We start from the raw sequence: 24,619 nt of genomic DNA, 5'->3' as shown, positions 1-24,619 counted from the left end.
TTGAAACATTGTTAACACGCCAGCTTGTTAACAACGACTTAAGTCTATGTAATAATATTTGATGTTTATTTCGGAGTAGAGTTATAATACCCACTTATACCTTAATATAAATTTATATTTGTTTTCTACCATATAAAGGTTATAAAGTTATGGGCTAAGAAGCACACCACAAGTTATGAGTTATCGTCGCGCTTCATCATTCGGGAAACTCTCGTTTATGCACCGGCGATCGTCGCATTTCCATCCGGAATGCATAAAAGCGACTGGGAACGGGGCGCGTTACGTCCCTAAATCAAAGAACCGTCACATCAAAATAAAATATAGCATTATATCGGCTACAACATAGAAAGGGCTGAAGTCGCTCCTAAATGTTTATGGGCGGGCTCAATGGCAACAGCGGAGAGGGAAATAAGCCCGCTGCCACTGACGTTTATGAGATATACGTATTTGCAGGGCCGCAGTCAACACCAAAGCAGTAAATTTTCTGCAAAACCGCGTGACTGATATTTGACTTCATGAAGACCTTAAAACCGGAATGCTTCGTAAATTTTCGTCTTAATAAATTCAATATTATATATCAAAAAATATAATAACAATAAATAATGTAATAAAAAGCTATGAAATCTCTTCACTCAAGCTTGTACGTCCACACGTTCTCAAATAAATTTCCCGGAAAAATTTACAGGAACCCCATACATAGATCTCAGCGTAGACGTCGCGTACCAAGTGGTAGGAGAGTCCGCTTGCCGCTCTTCCATTGTGTGATTTACATTTTCCAGGGGGCGCACGGAAAGTGGTGTATAAATTTCGGAGATGTCCCATCACGTCCGCTGTATATCTCAGCCTCTCTGACCGGGTGTCGCGCTTTCGGCCTCGTCGTACTTCATGCAGAGACGCCACAATACCGCTGACGGATGTCGTTAAGGGACGGCCCCGAACCGATAAAAGGGTCCATAAATCACCGCGGTCGTCGCTAAAATGCTTTATTTCTCGGACGGGATTTATACCCAAGTCCGCGGATGGTCTCCGTGTCACGCTCGATTTGCCGATATCGAGATTATATATCCGGTATTTCTTTTACCTAACATTTCATTCTTTCATCATAAAACCGATTAGATAAACCATATGTATCGGCGAGCAATCGTAGTCTCACCAGATCCCGAGACGCCGCAGTCTACTGCCAACGTAATTTACGGCCTTCCCACGCGGCGCGCGAAGCCGCCAAAGAAAAACCCCGCTCGTCTGCGAGACATAATTAATGTTGCCGATGATTAACAAGTCGATAAAAAAAGGCGTCGAGGAGAGTGAAACGCCGTAACAAGCTACCAGAACAAGGCGGAGAAAGAACTCTATACCCCGGAGGCTGCCCACGCACACAGAATCTATCTCCATCCTTCTTTACCACGATATAGATAGTCCCGGTACTTTACAAGACGGCCAATTAGAATGCGATACAAGCACCGGTGTCTTCAGAGATAATGAGATAACGTTTAGCCGTCACGATGAAGTGTTAAAGATGAAATGCACAGTTGCCACTTGTATGGCAATTTTAGCTATATTTATGTTTATCAATCCGAAGTTGATGTTTATCTTTTGTCTTCATCTTCAGCTAAAAAATAAAATTTTTATTTTATTTATAATAAATTCTTTCTGGTTGAAAAGAGTTACAACACGAGATCAGATTAGAAGATTTGCGGTAACCGACATCACGTGGAGAGAGCAACTAAAACCCATACACGTCCCGTACGATATCGTTACGTGAGGACAAAAGGGTCCTGCCATCACAACACGGTCCGCGGTCGGTGTTTATATAATGCCCACCGAATTACACACGTTTCAGTTGTGACAATGGGGCCGATGTCAGAGCTCTGGGACGTGGTGAGAGGCCTGTTGAATGGCCGGTGTCAATGCGGGACACGTTGACAGACGGACAAAAGAGCGGTTTTCCAGGGTGATGAACCGAACGCCTTCTCTCCCTTTTCCCTTCTCTTCTTCTTTCTTCGCCGGATTTGCCGCGGTGCCATCTGTTGCCGGTCGTCGAGGTGAAGCAATCGGAGAACTTAACAAGCCGGATTTTGCAAGACCCTTTTGTATGTCAACCGGCCATCCAAAAGTAATACGATATGATGGGAGCATTATGGCACTCCGCAACATGTCGAGTTGAATCACAGGTATTTGATAAGAAAGAGAACCAGTTTTTAAAGCTAATGTATAAAGACTAATCGGTGGTTTTTGTTAAAACTTCCACGATAAGATCTATGTGACAAAACGATGCAAGCTGCGTTTGAATTCAATTTCAAAATAAATTTATGGTTGAAAGGGTAAAATGTTTACGCGAGTTTAAGGGGTGAGATAGTTTCTTGCCCCAAGTAGGGGTCGTTGTTCGAAAATTATACGGCGAGCAAACTGTATTATTTCGCCATTATGGTCGCGTTTGCCCGTATTTATAGGCTTATATTTCAAGACCTGAAACTTACAGGCGGCTGTTAATCACCGACAAGTACCAATTTGCCACGTAGAGCGAGAGCGGCACAGGCGATATTATTGAATGCCGTAAGGCGACGATAACTCAGCTAGACGAGCCGTTCCGTAACTTTGGCTTTGGCTTAAAATTAAATAGGCTCGTTACGACGGGTGTCGATCGTTTACGAGCCGGTTCTTCAATGTTTCTTCTAACGCTTACCTTAAACGTACATCTTCTTCATAAATTATAATGTTTACAAAGTGGTTTTACAATAAGTTTTTAAAATAAAACATTGTAACAGAAATAATATTCAAACGACCATTATTTAATACTTAATGATTTCAGCTTTCTATTATATGCAAAAAAGATAAAAGTAAAGAATACATATTCAATATGAACGCGGTAAGTAATCCATTATATTCTAATTATGTTAATAGTTAATCTATAGTGCTTACTCACGCGGAATAATCAGACCGTCAAAACATGAATATCGAATATTAAAACGTGCCATCGGAACCGTCTCGGCGTTTCTAATTTCTCGTCCCCAAAATCTAAATACAATAACGGTTACAACGACGTGATATAGGCGGTCATACCTATAAATGAAAATAGACGTAATTTACAATTGCTTAAAAATGTTAATAAGGCGAAACTGATTATAACAATGAACTCACGAATACATATAATTATCTAAGCCTGGCGTTTATTGTTTTAAAGTCGTCGGTTTGATTGATGAGCGCTGAAGGTTCGGTTAATGACGTGCCCTGTTTAACGTAGTCAAATTGCGGACGCGAGCAAGAGAGAGGGCGATAATAAATTAGCGGGCAGCGCGACGTGCCCGGACCGACCCGGTCTGACAAGGATTAATAGATTGTATTGTCAGCGAGGAAGACTTTGATGTATACCCGACCGAGCTCCGTAATGCTGTTCAATTGAAACTGTTCTCACATTTATTACTCATACGACGACGATCGGAGGGTGAAGGCCGATGGAACATAGCTTCTTCTTCTTCTTCGGGACAGATTACCACCTGCCTTGTCACGACCTGAGCTTCTACATTTGTTTCTTTGTCAGGATACCGTTGAGTTTTGTAATGAATGAAACTTACAAGTCTTTAGTTACCACTGGAAATTTTAACGTTATACAAGATCGTTTATTTTATTATTTAAGTTTTTTAGTATTTTGCAACAAAGTCCAAGTAGAATGATGTTCAAAAATAGCTTTTGCTTCAGGATATATTGGATTGGAAACGCAATGGCAATAGACTTGGGCAACTTTGTGATTATGTTATTTTAAGGATTGGGATGGCTCCTATTGGACTAAAATATGGTTGACTTAATTTACTATGTTGTTAGGTTAGATTGGTTTAAGATTGGCTTATTTTAATTTAATTTACGTTGGGTTAAATTACAAAAGCAATCCAAATACGTTTCTTGTTTCAATTACTTTGAGTTAGGTGGGATTTGTTTGTAGTTGAAATCATTTTGGAGATTTGGGTTGGCCAACTTTGAAGTAGAATTAGATTGCTTTAGAGTTCACTTGCATTGAATCTTCATCTACTTGAATTGCTTCGTTTTAAAGATGAATTCATTTGCTTTCAGATTTTGGGGTATCATTGGTTTAGAGTTAGATTGCTTTGTGGTTGAATTACTTTAAGGTTTTTATTTGGAGTAGGCTTGGTTTGGTTTGAGATATTGGGTTGTTCAAAAGTTGAATTTCAAAAATGTTGTGGTTTTGTTGAAATGATTTGCGGTTGGCGTGGTTTATTTTAATTGACGTTGAGTTATGTTGCAAAAGCAAGCCACCACACCAACTTCAAATTTTGTTTTCTTTGCATCAATTTAGATTTGTGACAAAACTTGTTGAAAATTGCTTAATAATTAACACAAGCAGTGTATGTATAATAGGTAGAGGAAGATTGTCAATAAACGCTGTTGGAAATCGATTAAGTAAATTATGCGCGACTGAAAATGGATGGGTAGTCTTCAAATTGAAAGCTTAATCGTTTTAATCGCGAAACGAACGCCCGCATGCAAGTTCGAGCCGGTTCGTTGTCGTCGTCGGCGTTCGTTGACGGGCTCGACTGAGGCCAGATAAAGGCGAGTTAATTAAAACGGCACCTAATTACTGCGGGGTCCGGTGAATTGCCGAATGATCGATCGACGACGTACCGACGACTTACGCGGCCGTTTATTAACCGGTAACGATTGAATTTATCGAATCAATTACGTTGGACGGTCCGAGAGCCTTAAACGCTTAATGGAATCCGGCGAAACCCCGATAAATTACGCTTGCCGATGTCACAATAACGTATAACTTTATATACGTTTCGGTTTTGCTCGGTGTCGCTTTCGCGCGTTGCTTTTTAATTAATTTTATGTTTTACGGTCGACCAATTACGACGGACGAACCTCGTCCGAGCATTAAAACGAGTCGTTTACGCCCCGTCCGGACTTGTAAAATGCGTACTTTCCGTCCTTCCAGTCGACGTTAAGACGAAACCGAACGACCTTAATGCGGCCGTAATTTCACGTATTTGTTTTACACGCTCCTCCGTTACTCCAGGTCGAACGTAAATTAGGATCAGTGGTATAGATAGTTGCGGATTATGGTGGCTTATTCTATTTGTACATGGAGTATTAAGTCCGGTGGTATTATCTAAGAAGTTATTGCAGGGACTGCATAGTTTTCTAAGTACGATTTATGCACAAACGCGCTTTCTACTGTTACACATCGCACCGCCTTTAATAGAAATCAGAAAATTGCAGAAATGTTATGTTTTACGCGTAAATTCTGTTTCTCAACTAAATACTTTAAATTACGACGTATTTATCTAAACGGTGACAGACTGAAAACGTATTATACCACTTTGACTCAAAGGACATGAAAGAAACCTTGAGTGTTAAGTTACAACACCACATTAGCAGATTTATCGCATTCTGGCTATTGTTTTGTTAAATTTCTCGTGCTCAGCGTACAAGTCATCGTGCACAATTCCAATACTGCACAATTATTTAACCGTAAACAAATTGCAACGCGCATATCGTTCCTTATACGGAGGTGAGGCATTTTAAGTGCTACTTCAGCGTTTATTTTTTTTAACTATTCGCATACAGCGTGAACATCGGCTTCCGAACGCAGCATCGGCGGCTCGTTTGGTGTCATCCCACCGTATGCCCTTTACCAGTTAACACCTGCAGAAGTCTTTGTACTAAATTCTCTTTCTATATAGCGGTTTTAAAAGTAACATAAAAAAATTTACTTTCCTTTCGTCACACCCTAAAACCCATTATACCGTTTCAAAGCGGTTTACATTTTATAAAATAGAAGGGAGAAAGTGCCCTCAAGCAATTTTTACCGGGAAGACAACGGAAGGGCACTTGACAATCTTCCCATAACGACAAAGAGGTATACGTGGTACCCGTTACTTGGCGATAATGTTAAATGGGGTGATGACGTGCTCTTTCAATGCATTGCTAATCAAGCTGGGAAAATGAATGATATATACAGAGTCCTAATAAATAAATCATTTTTACGAACTAAACTTAATTAGATTTTTCAAGATATCGTTTTATAATAAATATAAAACATCAAAGTACTTTTTAATATAACTTTTTGAATGACCCTATATAAATAACGCTACTGCGTGACAGCGGGAAGTAACTCGAGTTGTCGGATAACGAGTGCTAACCGAGCTGGCAACTGTATCAATTACCCGACCATGGGATTCAATACGTGATGGAACAATGGCTAAGGGTCTCTGCTTGCTGCGTGTACTCATTGTTGTTGTCTAAGGGGTTCTCGCACACGTAAAAGAAATAAGGGTCTCTCTAACAAAGAACAAACCGCACAAAATTTCTTAAATAATCTATTAGATATCAAAATGAAAATTGTGTAGATAATGATACCTTCAACCCCTTAAATACATTACGAAACGCCAGAATGATTTTGGTTTTTGTCACGAGTCTGTCACCAACCATTACACAGCATGTCAAGCAGCGACCCCTTTTCCAACTAACCCTGGCTAACTGGTGGCACCCCATCGCGAGACCGCAGCAGCAGTAAAGTAGAGTAGTCCTCGGGGCTGTCTCCACCGCGTAAATTGCCCCGCAAGCCCCCACAGGCTAATGGTTATGCTTTTTTGAATGCCTTATTAAAATTTCCGAGCAGCTGGAGATGAATGGCACGCAAATTGGACCCGTTCCGCTGCCACAGCTTCACGTGCAACCGACCGAGATCGAGTCCGTTCCAGGCGAGAAGAACCCTCCTTAGAAAAACATCCGGGGATGAAAAATCCATCGGTTCCAATTATGAATCCGTCGCCGGCGAATAATGGATCTAAATGGGATGAGGTGTCATCGATTTTGTCAGTTTTAATTTTAAAGAAAAATGATGAATTAAAAAAAAGAATTGATGGATAATATTACACGTGATGAGATTCAATTGAAAAAGGGGCTTTGTAAGCTGTTATTAGAAACAGTTTTAATTCAAATTGCGTCGTACCCTTTACAGATTCCCTTCTGTTATATTATAGCTGGAGGGTACAAACCACCCCTATGAGACTGAAAGGGCCGTGTTGGTTTCACATTGCCACTCGAAAACCGGTAACATCAACAATGCGTTTTATAAACAAGATTTTTATTTTTAATATCTGCCAACAGTTGTCAATCAATCATTATCTTACAACGTTCAGTTGGTAATTTTTAGATCTTACGAAACGATAGTGTCAGTTAAAAAGTGGGGTTACGTAAGTTAAATGGATGGAAAATGATGGTTTGGTGATTGGTTATTTTGCCGCTAGGTTGGTTATAATAATTAGATGAATCGACATCCTACACATAAAAATTATAATTTTTATCTGATCAACTACAATTTTATAAAATGGTTTCTTGAAACCAAATTATTTTTTGGTTTCTACTAAAAAGGATTATAAAGGAGCATAAGAAAAGGTTGCCTGAAGAAGAAGGCCTTTGTTGTCGGTACGTCAAGGTACAAAAATAAACACAGGGCAACGGGCGTCACCTCTAATTAGCGGCACGAAACGGGCGGACCCACCGGAGTTATTAGGTTGGCAACGTGTAATTAGCGAACATTTCCACGAGGTCCGATTTAACTGCCGATGGGTAAGTTATTCGCGCCGACGCCCTAATGGTAACTCGAAAGTCTGACTTTGATGGATGGACCTAAGTGTTTAATAGACTAATCGATATAATGGCTGTGTGTCGAGATTGACTGGCGGAGCCGGTAATTATTGTCGGATCAGGTTGAGTTTTCCGACAACCATGATGGAAGTTACCTAATTATTTGCGGAGATTGAACAGAAAAAAAATTACTACTTCAAGATTAAATTAACTTCCAACAAAAACAAATTTAAATTTCCTTAAAGAATCATAAAATTGCTATCATAGGAAAAGTGACGATCACGATTGTAAATTGTTGACAATAACGACATGGTCCATTCCGTATTTCCATACCAGACGGATTTTATAAATGTATACAGTCTAAAGTGCTTCGTCCAGAGGCGACAGCGATTATTTACACATAAAAGAGTCAGATGGGGAAGGCAATAACGATAAATATTCGCGACTAGATTAATCGTTACGTAATGGAGATTGTCGTAAAACGTTTACGGTTTCCACGCCAACACGTTTATGGGAAATACGAAGAGGATTTTGTAAAATACGGCTCGACGTGACGGCCGAGATGTTTATGTTAAGCTGTGACGTGAAACGCTTTCAACCAACGCCGATTAAACTACTTCGCTTTTAACCCAAACACTCAATCCAAAATGAGCTTTGAAATAGGAGATTGATATTTTCTGTCTATTCTATTAATGACACCTTTCATAAAATTAGCAATCAACTAATGATATAAAATATCTTTCACAAGAATAACGATATCAAACAGCTGGTAGTCGTTGGTTAAGATGGCACATGGATGGCAAAAGAGCTCGTGGTTGTGGAATTTAAGACGGCGTAAACGGTGAGATGATTATCTCGAATCGGAGTAGTCGTCAAACTGGCCATCCACGGCATGTTTATGAAACAAATACCGGCGGGCAGATGCGAGATGAGATTTTTATGTCTTTCCCTTCGGCGGTGAGCTGAGATGCATCGGATGTCTTCTTGCTTTCCAACAATTTATTTATGCGATCTATTACGGCGGTGGTTCCCAAACTTTTTACTTTTTCAATACTAAATCTTCGCTAAAAAAATAACTATTGAAATGTAGATAATTGGCTGTACACTGAGCAATAAGCTTAGTTCTTGCAAAGTACTGCATGTCACCTATGCGAAGTTAGCTCAACCGATTTCGATAATCAATGTCTCTTTCGAAAGCTTAATCCTAGGCCAATACGAATGTGGAAATGCCAGATTCGAAATCTCTTTTGAATTCCGCTAAAACGCCAAATTATTAAAACACAAAAATGATCTTCTTTGAGTGGTCATAACTCATAAACGATGTACTCGATTATCAAGATCTATACGTCATTCGATTCGTCACAGTTTCTTCTATCGAAATCACAACATGCTCGATCTCAATTCTCTCGCGCAATGGTTCTCTTATTATAGTAAAAATACTATACATGTAAAATTCTATCTAATACGGGGCTAGAAAAATGGGGGCTAACTTCGCCTAGGTTTGCATGTCGTGGTTGCATCATTTTGACTACATTATCTGATGATTAAATTCAAGTTGCATCTAAAACAGACTTGCAGAAAATTGTCGATGAAGTTGCATCATTTTAAAACGAAATAACAATTTATGAAAAAAAAATCCCGTTATTTATTTTTTAAATACGACCACCTCAATGTTACCAGCGTGGCTTAATTTACGCGACATGAAGGGGGTCTCGAACATACAAAGGCGGGAAATTTGAATAAAAATAAAAAAGTAATTTATGCGCGTCAACGCGGCCGCCGCCAGCAGACAGGCTAGCAGTGAAAAAGGGACACGCGGAGCAACTGTTATTTACGACCTCTTATAATGGCTCTTTGCACGGTTGGCGAAGCTAATTTAAGTCCACCATCCATCATTCATTATGCCTGCGCCCGCGCCCCCGTCACCGCGTGTGCGCGTGTGTGTATGTGTTGTTTTAATAAGATGGGATTTATTCTCAACGTATAATTTACGGCTGTCCCTTTTGCCGAGGCGATACCATCGTGTGCATATGTGCATGTGTGGGGCGACACCCGGGGCACCATCCATCACTAATTTCCATTTTATCATACGGGTTACGTCGCCGCCGGTGACTACCAAGCCTCTTGATGCCGATACTTCTACTTCGCATATACTCAACCACGTCATCTCACATTATACTAATGATTTCTTGTCTTTCAACTTCATTTACCTTAATATAGCATTACCATTGCAACTAACAAAACATAAAAGTGTACGTATGCATTTCTTATGCGGTAACATAAGTTTTAGTGCAACTTTATTAAGCAAAAATACTTTTCCGGCGTCAGAGAAGATATTTAGCGGTGCGAACAGCTATTTCTGGTAATCGGGCTTTAAATTTTGCTCTCCTATCCGGCGGCTATTAATATATATTCCGTTGGGTGCTCGTTAAGGTGCCGCAAAGCGGCCGACGTCGGAAAACGTTGCTTTGGTCGCCGCGGGATGGCGCTGGCGCGTTGCGTGCAAGCTTGTCCGGACCTGTTTTATGACCGGTTGATGCACGCACCGGCCGAGCGAATACGGGCGGAATGCCGCGGTGTTTATGACGTTTACGACGGCAGTAAACAGTTAACGTCCGCTGCCTTGTCGCGACTGGGTTTTAATCAGTAATCAGTATGTATCTTTGTTTTATGGGCTAAATTTATACGACGATAATGCACGGTCGCCGGCCATAGAAAGTAGCGCTACGGTCGCTAATCGCATGCCATACGACGAAGTCAGTATTCACTCCCATTAAAGCGACGCTAGTTTTCTACTTTACCTTCTTACCATTAGTTTATCCTCATAAAACTACTAAAGTAAATCGCTATACATAAAAGAGCTTAATTTCTAATAATAATGAAACTTATCGACAAAAAATGGTTAAACGGTTAAACGGAACGTTAAACGCAAGTCTGAATCAAGCCTTTGCTGTAACTTAGAACGAGCAATATACGACCAATGTATGCGCACACACCGTCCGGTATCAAGTGTGATGGACAGGGTGGTCGTAAACAACTCGCAGTCCCGACTTTTATTATGGAAAGCTTAATGGGCCCGAAATAATCGTAAATTTTACGGCCGCCTATAATAAGTTCCACGTCTATGCATAATTCCTGTTTTACTGCCGGCAAGCCGGCGCGCGATAAGAAATTAAACGTCTAAAAGGTTTATTTAGGTACAATGACACAGATACGGGACGTGCCACCGATAACGTTTCCGCTTCGGGAGCACCTCAACTCGTAACTCTCAGTGTTAATGATGCCATTCTGTTTCATGAGACTGTAGCAAGTTGACAGTTTTATGTTATTAAAAAAAGTTGTGGCGACAAAATTAAATGCTATAAGAATAAATGTTGCACGTCCAAGATCTTTCTTTTAAACTTAGCATCAATCGGTATCAAGCCATATTTGGCTGTTGTAAGATTCTATTTTTGTTAATTTCGGGTTAAGCAGAATTTCTGACCAATCTAATTTGGTCTTCATTGTATTTGTTATCACCTCTAAAACAACAAATATGAAAATAGATTTTCTGGAAAACATGTTTTTGATGAATTCCGGGTTGGGTTGGGTAGAATTTCTGATCAATCTAGATTGTACTCCATTGCATTTCTTTCCATTTTAAAGCAGCAAATATGGAAAAAAATAATTTTGTCATTTTCCATTTTTCTGGAAAACATATTTTTCTTGAATTTTTGCAAGTTTCAAGTTGATCAGAATTTCTGATTACTCTAGATTGTGCTGCGTTGCATTCCTTTCCATTTTAAAGCGACAAATATCGAAAAAAATTATTTTACCAATTTCTATTTTTCTGGAAAACATATTTTATTGAATTTTTAAAAATTCAAGACTTCTGGATTTACAAATTTGGGGTTAAGAACCACTATAATTGTGTCATATGTCTTAGAAGAATGGAAATGGTTTGGCTAAGGTCGCAATTGTATATGTTTTCGAGGATCTTTTTGCCTTTTATGATTTTTTTTCTCACCATTTGTCCGATATGAGTGCAATATCATAAAATAAAAACTTAATAGATTTATTTTAATCGAGTTAAACACCAATTTTTCCTTTTTCTTAGTCGACTTTGGCACATTTGTTCGAGCATTAATCGGAGGGTTGGGTTGGCTACAGAATAGAAAGGGATGAGACACGGTGGTGATTTATCTTGCCTGTCAGGGTCGGAAGTAACCCTGTGCTCTACAACCGATCCCCACACACTAATCTCGGGGCCGCGTCTTCGCGACTTCCCGCCATACATCACTCTTATCGGCCGTTAATCCACGGGGGAACCTCTAATGCATTTCACGCGGCGCGTCACACACTCACTCGCCCTCCGTTTTACTTTGTGTTCACTGTTATTGAGGCCGGCGTTGATTTATTTCAAGGAATGAGTCTAATTGCGACCAATTGACATCTGGGGAACGAGAACGTTTATCTTAATTGAGTCTGGCACGAAATTTGACAGATTTATTTTAGGGGAACACTCTAACAACTTCAAATCTTAACGTAACAATCAAATAATTTTATTATGGCAATCAAAAACTTTTATTGTATCCTCAGTGTCACCAATCTTGAAATAATAAAACTCGTAATTTTAACCAATTGAAATAGAATGTCGTTAATCTCAATTGAACGTTTTGATGGCTTCATTTAGAAAGGTCCCGCGACCTTCTACAATCGAGACGACAATATCTAACAACGTGCTGCACAACCTAAACTGACGACGGTCGTATATCTTCGTTAGGAGGATACGCGATCCGAAATTTTAAATTATAATTTATGTGAGAGTGGTCCAAAGTGAACGTTTCGTCGCGAGCGAACTGCACGTTTAATTGGAATGATAAATATAAATTTGGGGCCGACTTCCAATTGTGTTTCGTGAATCGTAAATCAGACGCGACGCGAAGGGAGGGTGCGGACTAGAACGTTTGTATGTGGGAAGAGATGTCATAATAACACAATAGTCGAGTTTTAAGAACAAATGGTTTTGTCGTGTAATAACGTAATTGAACGAGAAAGGGGATGGTTTAATTTGTATTCAATACTTGTTTCGGTCATGGTGAAATAGCGAAAAATGGCGTTGACCAAGTTAGCGCAACGCGTCTTGACATTTAAAGATTTAAAACTCAGCCTCTTTTTTAATGTAGAAACAAATAAATCTGGCGGTTGCCTTGCGCCGCACCTGTCGTCCTCTTCTTCTTCTTCTTCTTCTCCGTGTTGTGTTTCTTCGTTGGAAGGGCGACGACGGCCAAACATGGAACCGGTCCTTGGAACGATTTGCCATAACTCCATTCAAATTTAATACGTGAAATATATCTTGGCGGCGGCGGCACTTCGCGTCCGACGCAGCTGTGTGCAGAAAAACCCGATGGTAAATTATGGCCGACATTCCCGTAATTGTCGTCGCGGCCGCTACCGAAGGGCAGCCAAAGAGGAGCGTCGCGCCCGTTATGGCCTCCTCGAGCCGGATGCCGCGGATTCATACGGCGAATTCGCTAAATGGTTTCATTTCCAATCGTCAACGAGCGAACGGCGAACGTGCTGGCATGAAAAAGAGCCACAATGCTCTCTTTCGATCGTCGTCTCCTCGTTTCTTCTTCTCCAACAGGATAAATTCATAATTTACTGCCGTGTCGCGGTTACGAGCGAGAATGAAGACGTACTACGTTTTATGACAGAAGAAATAACTTTACTTTTTTATAAGAAACCAACAATTTTATTAGAACATAACGATTTGGATTTCAACAATAAGAAATTGGTGCGAGACTCTCATAAAGACAACATAATAAGGTGTAAGAATTCGAGTTAACGGGAAAATGCTGTCAACATTTTCTCTAATAAATTTTGCATAGCCAATTACTGCGGTGCTCTCAAGCAATATAGTAAAGCTTCCGACTATCGTAGATATATTCACAAGGCCGATGACGAAGAGATCAATTAGGAAGTGCCGCTTCGATTGCCAACGGTGACGTAAGAAAAGAGGAAATGGCGCACAAAGCGAGAGGAGCAATTACCTTTCCACCGATTCTATCGCCTTAAAAGCCCATTCTGCAATCGTCAGTCAATCAATTACACGTTCATATCGGGTCGGTAGGAACGCGTGACATAACAAATACAGCGTCTGGGCAGGTAACAGGGTCGGACCGTCGTTGGGGCATTATCAACGTCGAGCCGTTTTCTCCTATAAATCAACTGGCGTATACCATTTCAATTAAAATAACCAGTATAAATCGAGAGATCGGCGGCACGATAGTCCGGCCAGAACACGACAATAAAACGTCGCGTCGTCGCGACTTGGTCAGGCAATTGGAAATAAATTGCACTTTTAATTATACGATACGTGCCGTATTTTACGGCATCGGGCAGTGTGATTGGTGGAAATAATGAAGCCACTAATCATTCCTGCCTTGATGGCGATTAAACCGGCTCATTTCTATAATTGCCCCATAAACATGCCAATTCGACGGCTCTCTATCTGCTGCTGTTGCAGAGCAAAACTTGAACGGTCGCCTGTGCTCATATCGCGGTATACACGGAAAAACCAACAACTGTTCGTGATACACTTTAATCGTTCAATAAAACCACTACTTCGCCGTCACTCTATGCAATATTCAAATTCAAACTGTACGATAATTACTATTATTAAGACCGGTCAGTTCTCGTTTTCTCCCTTGCTATCGATTACCTCTTTGTAATTATGGTTGGCACAGCAGGAAAAGATAATTACCAGACAGTTTAACTGTAACCATATATTATATCTTCTCTCCGTCATTAATTCTAATAATATTTATCGATTCAAAAATATATACTTGCTAATAGAAAATATTATAATTATATTACTACTAATTAAGTTAAAATTTTTAGCATCAAACTTTTTCTTTTTCGGTGCATAACAAAAATCGAATACGAGATTTTGAAACAGCCTTACCTAGTATTTGTGTTTAATAAATTTTCTATGTTTAGCTTTGTTCATTAGGAATGTTTTTTCAGGTTGCCAAGTTTTACTTTTAGAAGCACTCCTTATCAAGCCATAATATAAATTAGAAGAATTGTTGCAGAATGTGTAGGTGGTGTTGCAATATAGATCATTCGAACAAATCTTAAATATTTTTTGCCATATGTAGTAGGTTGGTAATATAAACATTGTTTTAAAAAGAGATAACCTCGACATTGTAGGTATATTGAGACTATAATTCAACATCAGTGTCGACAGAAACGCGTCACCTAATCAAATTTGTGAGCCGTCCCTCGCCCTGAACATTCGTGTCCCTACTAGTGTACGTCTTTCCAAGGAGCATGTGTGTGGACGACGACGTTAACGGCACGGCTTTCACACTAATTTGTCTGTCAGCGGATGCCGTAATTCTTAATTTGGTTGGGGCCATTTGACTCTCTCACCTCCTCTGGTGGCGCTTCTGGGAGCGCCCTTTACGTCCCGCTCTCGGTTGGTTGCTGCTTTCGACGTATACGAGGCGTTAGTTCTCATCAGCGTCGACTTGTTTATAATCCTTTGGGAGATAGCAGTAATGCTGCTCTAACCGGAAAAAATGGTACGTGAACCATTCTGAACTTGCGTTATTTTTTTTAGGTTATATTTTAAGATGTAAGAGGGAGCCGAGAAATTTATGAATCGAAAACTTAGTAGAGACGAAGATTTTATTACCGGTAATTTTAAACAAAGTTCCCTGAAGTAGTAATTGCGTACAATTTAATCACAATTTATCGTTATCCCTCGGAGATGGTAATTTAGGAGAATCGCGCAGAACGTAAAAGGCTGATGTCGATGTCGGTCGGTCGCTTTACATTAAAAAGAAATCGCTAATAAATATCAACTCTTCACCGGGGGTAATTTGTGGCTGTCGACGAATCTGGTAAACAGTTATTACGAGCAATTTCGTCCTCGTTTCAAAATAACTTGTTAACCGGAGAAGAAGAAAAAGTCGTTTGCCGTATATCTACCCACCTGAATATGGATAAACGCGCGAAATTATGCATGTAAATCCGGCGCGAAACCTAATTTATTCCAGTAAGTTATTATTGGCCATTAATCACGCGGCCGCCACGGTGTGATAAGTAGTTATAAAAACAGTTTAATTGGCCGTATTTTACACGGCGCCCTCTTTTCCAAAGTATAATAATGCCACCACGCCGATATTTACGGCGGCGGATGCAACACAAGGGGGACTCACAAACGCGCGGGGATCGATGATTTATCGAAAAGTATCGAGAATGACAAACCAATTACAGCAGGTGGCTATCGCGAGATTACAATCCAATAGTTTATAGCCGCATAAATTACGGTTATCTTTTATGAATACGCGAAAATATATGGCAACTAATGTCACAGCAGGTTGCGCCTAAATCATTCGCGGCAACGAACGCGGCACATCCAGCAGCATTCCGAGTTTTATGGCATCGCTGAAAACGGATACGCAGATATAAGTTAACATATGGCGCAAACCTATTTAGGAAACGAACGTTCTTAGATATCGTTAACCCACTCTCATTTTATTTCAAAAGCCATTAAACTTCAAAAAGATCATTTACATAAGTAATCATTAACGACGGGATTAAGTTTTTATGAAGGAAAGTGTTATTTAAGTTAATTATACTATAAACTATGATGCAATTAGTTCACTTTTAAATCAATACAAAATAAAAATAAAGGTAACATAACAAAAAAAATTAATAGGGTAGAAAAAGACGTTAAGGTTTACGATCGTGCGCGAAAAGACCTATCCAAAGCATTAATTACGTCATAAAAATATGCGGTAATGCGACTCCACGTCGTCCCCGGACCCGTACCCTCGCGTCGCGTCGTCGACGTCGGCCATTTTATGAAAGGTTAAAAAGATTACAATGTTCGAGGGTGAATTATGACCTCGCCTCGGCGCTCGTAAACCAAAACGAAACGTCACGACGCCCGCGTTATTCGTACCCTTATCGGCCCTTTTACTAACAGTAAAACGTGTGTAAGGTGAATAGGGTGGTTCAACCCCAACCAGGATGTATTGCTGCACTCACATTCAACGACGGTGGTTATGGATTTTTAGTAGGTTGTATTATATTGTGGTTAAAAAAGCTAAGGGTAAAGTACTACATCGTAAGAAATTCTTATCGGGTGTAGAACATGCTGTATTTTCAAAAAGGTGAAAGGTTTACAATGTTTACAATCATATATTACGAATGGGATTATTATTACTCTTGGAATCTCACAGTTACTTGAGTATATTTAATCAACACAGTGACCTTCACAACAACATGAAACAGCAGTGAGTGTTTATCAGTTAGTAATCAGTTGGACTGAGTACTAACTTCGACAAGCTGAGTCATTTAAGTCTAACACTAGAAGACCAGACCACGATAACAGTTGCTATACCCTTATCAAATAATACTACATCTTGAAACAATATTTTCTGCTCCAGAGGATTTCTCTGCATGGACAACGATTACAATGTCATATGAACTGTATAAGAAATCAATACCTACTCGACGTGGTTAAATAATAAATTAGATATATTTCTATTTATATCATACTTATTCAACATTATAAAAAGAAAAATACAACCCCTATTTAATGTATTCAAAATTCCTACTACCCTTTTGATTTATTCACCCTTCGTGTTCAAGCCATTCACTTGTCTGCCGCCGAATAAAGCCGTATTAATTAGCCACGATAACCGGCAATGGAATTTTGACAAATAGTTGGCGGCACCCCCGAGTCGTTTCGCGTGTGATATGAGTCGGGGTTGTTATCGGGGCCACCGGCAAGTCGTCGTCACGTTAGGGGGGCACTCAAGTAGTCAGCCAGCAGATCCTTTATCTAGATGGCGTCGCGGCGATTCGCGTTCGCGTGAGCTCCTTGTCGCATTCCATCCGGACTTTGATGTTTTAATTCTCCCGACCGACCGAGTGGCGCTCCTTTGCAAAAACAACTATTTATTATGCCGTGAGCGAGGCCTTCGAAGCTCCCGTCACTGATAGAGAATTACAGCTACTGGTTGTTATACCTCGTATAAGTATACAGGGAGCGAACAAAAATGATTTGTAGTTTATGTATAAAATATTTATGAGTAGTTGAATCTTTTATTAAATAACTATTTCAATTTTCGTGGTTATTTGAGGAATTGTTTGTAATTTGGTGAAATTTAAGTAAATAGAAGTTAGATTGAAATACTTTTTGAGCACTCATTGTAGATTGAAACGTCGAACAACTTCTTTCTCTGGTACGTTTTAAAACGGTTTGAAGGCGAGGTGCGTAGCTTGTCGGCGGCGGTCTCTCCAACGACGACATTCCCATGATAACCGCTACCATATCCAATTACAATTACGGGCCTTCGCCGGTCGTAAATCTCTTAGTTGTCACTCATTAAATGCGCGGACATGCTCCATCCTTCTTATTCGCCGTAAGCGCGGCGCGTATAAATTACGCCATGAATCGGCGGCGGCAGTCATGCCATAGTTGCTAGAAACCACGACGAGGCGGTATTCCATTTTTCGCGACTGTGGGCGTCGTCAACGATGATACATGGAAACTTTACTGTCAGACACGTCACTTGATTCATGGAGGCGCGCATTCGTCCGTCCATCCTCTATTCGTTCCTACGGACGATTTTTATTACGATCGTAATTCACGGAAACCCGTCACTGTGCGGAATATTATCTACGAGATTCGTTCTGCATACCCTAGAAGTTTTTATACATACAAATTTCACATTAAAATATCTTAATATAATGAAATTTCCAAGTAAAATGCGTGTGGTCTAAATTTTATCTAAAAAGAAATGGATAGAAACTCATAGAGTAGATGTAAAGAAGATAAGAATAAAATAAAAATGAAAAGTACAACGGGTCGTGTCATGTAAAGCTAACGAACCGGAAAGTTAACATATTATAAGTATAAAGAATTATAAAGCGCAAGAAGAGGGTGCTTTGGTTTGAATGGCTCCTCGTCAAGCGACGACAAGAGGTTCGGAAAGAAGAGAGAGAGTAGCCATTAATGGACTTATTATCGTTATCTGATATGCCATGTCGGTCGCTTAAAATGCATAATTTCGTATTCATCATGCGCGGCGGCGCTGGTATCAGTATCAATTATCTTTTGTCAGGGGCGGATTGAAATGTTTCGGCATAATGAAGTTTGTGTATAATAAACGGGCGATTTCCCTCGCATCAAGTATGTATCAGCAACGTAAATCTGAGTTACCAAACCGGTGAGCGAACGGCTCGGCGCAGTTGGCTTCGGGGAAAAAATGCACCGAGAGACCCTAAAGATTCTGACCATCCGATAAAGCTTAATTGTTTACATTTAATTCGTCGCGGAACGATTAAAACGCCTCGAAGAACCTCTTTTTTGCCGATAACGCAGATTTACGACCAACAGTTATTACAAATTTATGCCGACGGCGCGTACGGGCTAACGTACTTTATAATATTCCTTCTAAATTATACCAAGAGAGCTTCCCACCTAAATTGCCTTCGCTTTAATAAACCCGTTAATTGCCCACTTATGTCTCTAGTTTACGGCGAAACTTTTGAGCTGGGAATATTAAATTATAAGCAGATGTCACACCTGCAAGATTACGCTTGGGTTAGTTTTAGTTGTTATAAAAAAAAACATTCGCTTCAATTATTACCATTTTTGTTAAAACTTTTAATTAAGTCCTTCAATATTGTTTAAGTGGTATCAAAACACTATTAAAATGTATAGATTCTGACAGATATTAATTTTTGTATATTATAGCTTTTTTATTTTCTCGGAAAATACACCGTGTCGAAAACCGGACCGATGTCCAAAACTGTTGACCCGGACAGGTGTTTTTATATAAACTTTAACGGGCTTGTTTCTTGTTTGCGCTACCGGTTTTAACGAAATTATTACTTCGGGAGTGGTACGTTGCTTGCCCGAATTTATTATCCGCCTTCAGTCGACGAAATTTAACGTTATAATTTCCGGCCGAAGGGCACGTAATAAGTGTAATTTAAATTTAAGAACGCGACTGAGTTCTATAAAATATTCAACGGGCGTAGTACCCGGTAAGAATTGTGCGCGCACGCCTAGTTTTGCGTTTTATTCATCATGCTTCACGTTATAAATATTATTAAGTTATTTGCATGTGACAGCGTCGAAAAAGTTCAACACGTGGGTAAAATTTATAAAGTATTTTCGGGATTCAACCATGAAAATTAATTATGTTAAATCCCTAAATTTTTTATCCATTCTATTACCGTACAAATAACGCAAATTGTATAAAATAATTCACTTTGTGATCAAGATCAAATATTGGTGGATCCAACAAAACTTGTTTAACTAACCTGATTTGAACGCCTAAGACTTGATCCATAACCTAGTTCTGGCATAAACTTTCTATTACCTCAGCTTAAGAATTAATCGAAAATTCTTGATAATATTCACATGGTACTTTGCTCTTCTTTATTATCAGAAGTTGAATTAACCAGAGAATGTTATGTTTACCAAGGTCAATAATCTGCAAATAATGTTGAGTAAGATAACTTTGCGTAATGATAGATGGGTTGCATAGGGTTAGTTATATTTACTTAAATTAATAACACTCACAACATAAGAAATATTGGGAAAGGTTAGTTTTGTTTAGCAGGGTCAATGACCCCCAGGAATAAATGTTGAGTAAAGTTATGGATGTGGCGCAATGCCAGGTAAAGTAAGAAAGGTCAGTTTATTTGTAAAGGTTAATAACAGCCAGGCAAGAAATGTGTACGGTTAGTGTTGTATATAAGGGTTAATGATTTTCAACTAAAGAATATTGAGCAATACATTACTAACATGGTTAACTTGGACACGTTTCTGGAAGTTCTTCTGTTAGGATTTCAGATTCTTGGCATTTTGATATAATTTCACATTAATATTTCTGGAACACATTGGAATTTTGGTAGTCTTCAGTTCGTTAGATCTGAAATGATACAATTTATATTAGATTATGGATGTATTATAAAAAAAGGATTCTATTTTATGTCGTAATGTATGTATTCTATTTGATTACGTTAGAAAACGTGACAATCTTGAAACTGTCAGATTGAAAAGAAGGGAAATGAAAAAAAGGCAAACAAGAAGGAGGAAAGGAAACTGGCAACAACAGCAGAAGCTTAGTTGTACGGTGTGTGTGTGTGAGGATCGTTTATCCGTATTTCTAGCCGTTTGTCCTGGTCGGTCAGAGAGACGTCCAACTTTACGTCTTTCCGTCGTCCGGAGGGTGAGTGAAGAACGGCCGCCGGACATCTCGCCATTAATCCGGCTGTTTGTTTCGGTCGGCATTGTGTACAGTGGCGCCGTGACAAATCACCGCCGTTTCAGATTTGAGGGGCGGACCACGACGTTACAGCTAGACATCGGGGGCGTTGGAACGCTGCTATACTGCCGTCGGCGTCCGTCAAGATGGCAGTAGTAGCAGCGTCGGAGAGGTCGACGTCGTTGCCAGAGTTGCCGCGATATTGCCGCTTCGGAAGACGGACGAGTCGCAATATCCGACACGACCGGAAAAGAAATAGAGATCATAACTCGCGACGGTTTCATTACTCAAAGAGGAGAACGAGGCGCACGGCATCATGACGCTCCGAGTTCCTTCTCCGAGTATTAAAGCAAATTAATGATGGTCGTTTATTAAAATAATAAAACTCGGTTTTTCCGTTTGAATGTTTTTTAGTTCAAAAATAGGTATATATTTTAGAAAGGGCACTTTAAATATCTTGTCAGCAAAATTTCAAGCAAGGTTTTATTTATTTTACCGTCACCCTCGGAGGAGGATATCCGCACGGGGCAAACCTATTACACTTAAATTTTAAAACAGTCACATTTCGCGGCCGTTATCACGACCATTATATCGAAAAGCGCCAACGGACCCGCCGCCGCCTTTCAGAACCCAGAGCTTGCGAAACTGATGACACGAAACTTTCTTATCTCCATTGTGCAAATTAGATTTGTGTACGGCGGAGCCAAGCTTAAAAATTAGTTTTTCGAAGATCGCCCGCAAATATTTGCAGATAAACCTGAGAGGAAACTCGCTCGAAAAAGAGCGCCTTTTTATAACCTCAGACCTTATCATTTATTTATTAGGGGTAATTCCACTTTTATAGCCACCATTTTTGCAAAACTCTACACACGATCCCACTTTTTTTAATTTTATTACTCGCGCCATTTCAAACATATTCAAAACCAAGTTATTCGAGATGCACGTGCCGATCCCGTCAAAATGATGAACAAGAAATTGAGTTGAGAGAACGGGATCGTTGTAACGAGGACGACGATCCAATTTATTATTCTGTTTGTTCCGTTAATGGAGATAGGGGACACTCCCCCGTTAGCTGTCATCTGTCTGCGAAATCCCGGTTCACCATGCCGGGACGTCTGGAAAACTTTGATATCGCTAATTTGTTGACGGAATTTCTTATGCGGGACGTGGCCGACGGCATATCCCTAGGCTCAACTCCAAGTTCACGCGAAAATCCCTCGTAAAAAGATCAATGTTGTCGGATTAAATCTTAAATCTATCTCTACCACCACTATTATTATTCACAGTTAAAATGTGGTTAAATCACAAACATATTTTTACATTCATGTTTAATTCAGATTAAATTTAACTTGATGAGATTTAAAATGAAATTTTTATCTCATAGAGAAAACAAGAAATGCTTCTTTCCACCTTCTCAATGGAGTTAGTTTATACCTGTATTCGTTTATGCTGGCGAAGAGTGTTGTTCTTGCTTTTCTTGCAGGTCTGTCAAATTTATCCAAGACAACGTATCAATTGTTCTCCCCCAAAAATAAATCTGCTGAGGTTTTTAGGGTGGCATCCTCCCAACACTTTTTCAATTCTTGGAATTGACGCACAGTAATAATGTAATGCTGCAACAATTACATTCAAATTGCTTAATTGTAATTGAAACAATTTATTTAAAAAACAGTATACATTGAACGAATTAAACTGAACAAAATGGTACGAATTTTTTTTCATCCGTTAAATTAGAAGCTTGCGTACTAGTCGTAAAGGGCAATAAACGATAATTTACGAGTGTTATTAACTGAAAATGTAAAGTTACCGCACAACGGTCGCGTTATAATGAACGGCATCGCCTTGACGTTGAATGGGACGACATAAAACGCCATAAGAACCTGGAATTAATTAACAAATAAAGCGATTTTATGGTTTACGGTTCGCCGTAGGGCCGTCGTAACTGCCGCCGCCCGTTCGGCTGTCAGGTGGGTTGCTAATACTTGTCGCCGTGCCGGGCAGTAAAAACTACCAGTATATTTCCCAGGACCTCTTCTTTATTCTCTTAACTGGCTCGTATTTCGTTCGGGAGTCCCATTCGGAGCGCAGTTAATGCGTTAGAAGTCGGGAGGAGCAGCCATTTCCCTCGCCCCATTAAATGTAATTCATTGTCCCTCCTAGTCGCTGTTAGTACGCGACGTTCTTCGGTAACTGAAGAAGTAACACCCTGTAGAGAAGCCGACTTGGTCATAAACGCACCCAAATGGAGACGTAAATATGTTAATTGCGCTTAACTCCGTACGGTATTACCGGTTCGTTATCGGGGAGCACCTTTAAATCATAGGCGACGACCTAATGAAGGGGATCCCCCGTGGGGACCTAATCCAAACACTATCTTTATTGGAATCATAAGCGTAATTTACCGGGAAGGGACAGCTATATTTGGGCTTTTAAGCTTTTAACTCATGCTACCGTTATATTTAACACGTAATCCTTATACAAAAGTAAAAGCTTCTTAATTTATGGGAGAATAATTCTTTATATAAATATTTAAGAGATGTTAAATTAAAATTTCTTAATTAAAATCTATTAATTATAGAAAAGTTGTTTTGGAGTCGTCTTTGTGGTTAACATAAGTTCCAAATCAAGTAAAATCCGGTTGGAACGCAAGACGATGCAGATGAATCATGAAAGAGTTTAGCTCTTGTCACCGGTGATGGATAGCAAAGTGACACTGATCCCTCACACGTGACTGCGCCGTCTCTCGCGAGATCTACGCCGCCACCGGTAACTGTCGTCTTATATCATTTGCTAATGGCTCCCAGAGCCGTTAAATGTGCTACACGCCCGGGCGATAACGCGGGAACTCTTTATGAAATTTAACAAGTTACGGGGAAAAAGGGGCACGAAGTCGGGGGTCGGCATTAAGGCGCCTCCTTTCTCGCCCTCGTGGTTTAATTAAGGTATTGATTTTTTTCTTTCTCCTACCTTTTTTTTCTTACCCTCAACATGCTTTTACAGCTTGTTAATTGAAACGCGAAATTTTTAAATTGAAAATTGATCGCCAACGGCTAATCCTTATGATGAATTAAAGGATCGACTTATTTAAATCAGTGTAGAATAGTTTATGTAAGGTTGTTGGCAACATAACCATTTTGAGAGAGGAAATTCGGACGAGCAACGTATTGTTCGAGTCCGCGTGGACATAAATCAGTCAGTATATTAACCCCGCGTGTGCAATGTCCACGTTTGCGGTGATTTACGCGTCTAGAGAGCCATTCGGCCGCCTACTTGGTACGGCAGCGGCGGGGGGATGTTCGGGGGGGAAGAGCCCCGCACGTAGCATATAAAAACGTGTTTATGGCCGTCGAGGTGATAGAATATGTCCCGCTATGTCACGGGAAATGGTCGCCATCAATCACAATTTAGCGTCGCGTCGTCGTCGTCGTTCGCGCTCCGACGCCCCCCACATTTCAACCCCCTTCCGACCACGTCCCAACACCACCAGCAGCAGCAGTAATTCGATCACGGACGAAGCGCGGTAACGACATCCAAGTGACAATTATGAAATTACATTACTCATTGAGATGTGTGTGCGGACGGGAAACGACAGCTACGCCACTGAGAAGGCCACTCGTAAATCATAATAGATTCATATTTCGACGTTAAAGAAATTAGTAATTATTGCTAAATGTTGTTAAAAATAAAACGAGGAAATAGAACAAAAGAACAAATTGCACTATTTGCGCAGT

General features: G+C 40.0%; 1 long non-coding RNA gene across 4 annotated transcripts in view; it reads right to left on the bottom strand.

Annotated features, from left to right (window-relative positions):
* The window catches only part of LOC111428415 (uncharacterized), a 109,198-nt gene that overhangs the window by 66,285 nt on the left and 18,294 nt on the right, over positions 1-24,619 (bottom strand). For all 4 annotated transcript variants that reach the window (XR_011641547.1, XR_011641546.1, XR_011641544.1 and 1 more), the window contains exons 4-5: positions 20,426-20,552; positions 19,939-20,111 (exon numbers count right to left, since the gene is read on the bottom strand). This is a non-coding gene — a long non-coding RNA (uncharacterized lncRNA). The remainder of the gene's footprint in view (positions 1-19,938; positions 20,112-20,425; positions 20,553-24,619) is intronic.

Source organism: Onthophagus taurus, chromosome 10, assembly GCF_036711975.1.
Source record: "Onthophagus taurus isolate NC chromosome 10, IU_Otau_3.0, whole genome shotgun sequence".
NCBI lineage: Eukaryota > Metazoa > Arthropoda > Insecta > Coleoptera > Scarabaeidae > Onthophagus > Onthophagus taurus.
Note: the sequence above shows the minus strand (reverse complement) of the source record. Positions and strands in the feature narration are given on the sequence as shown.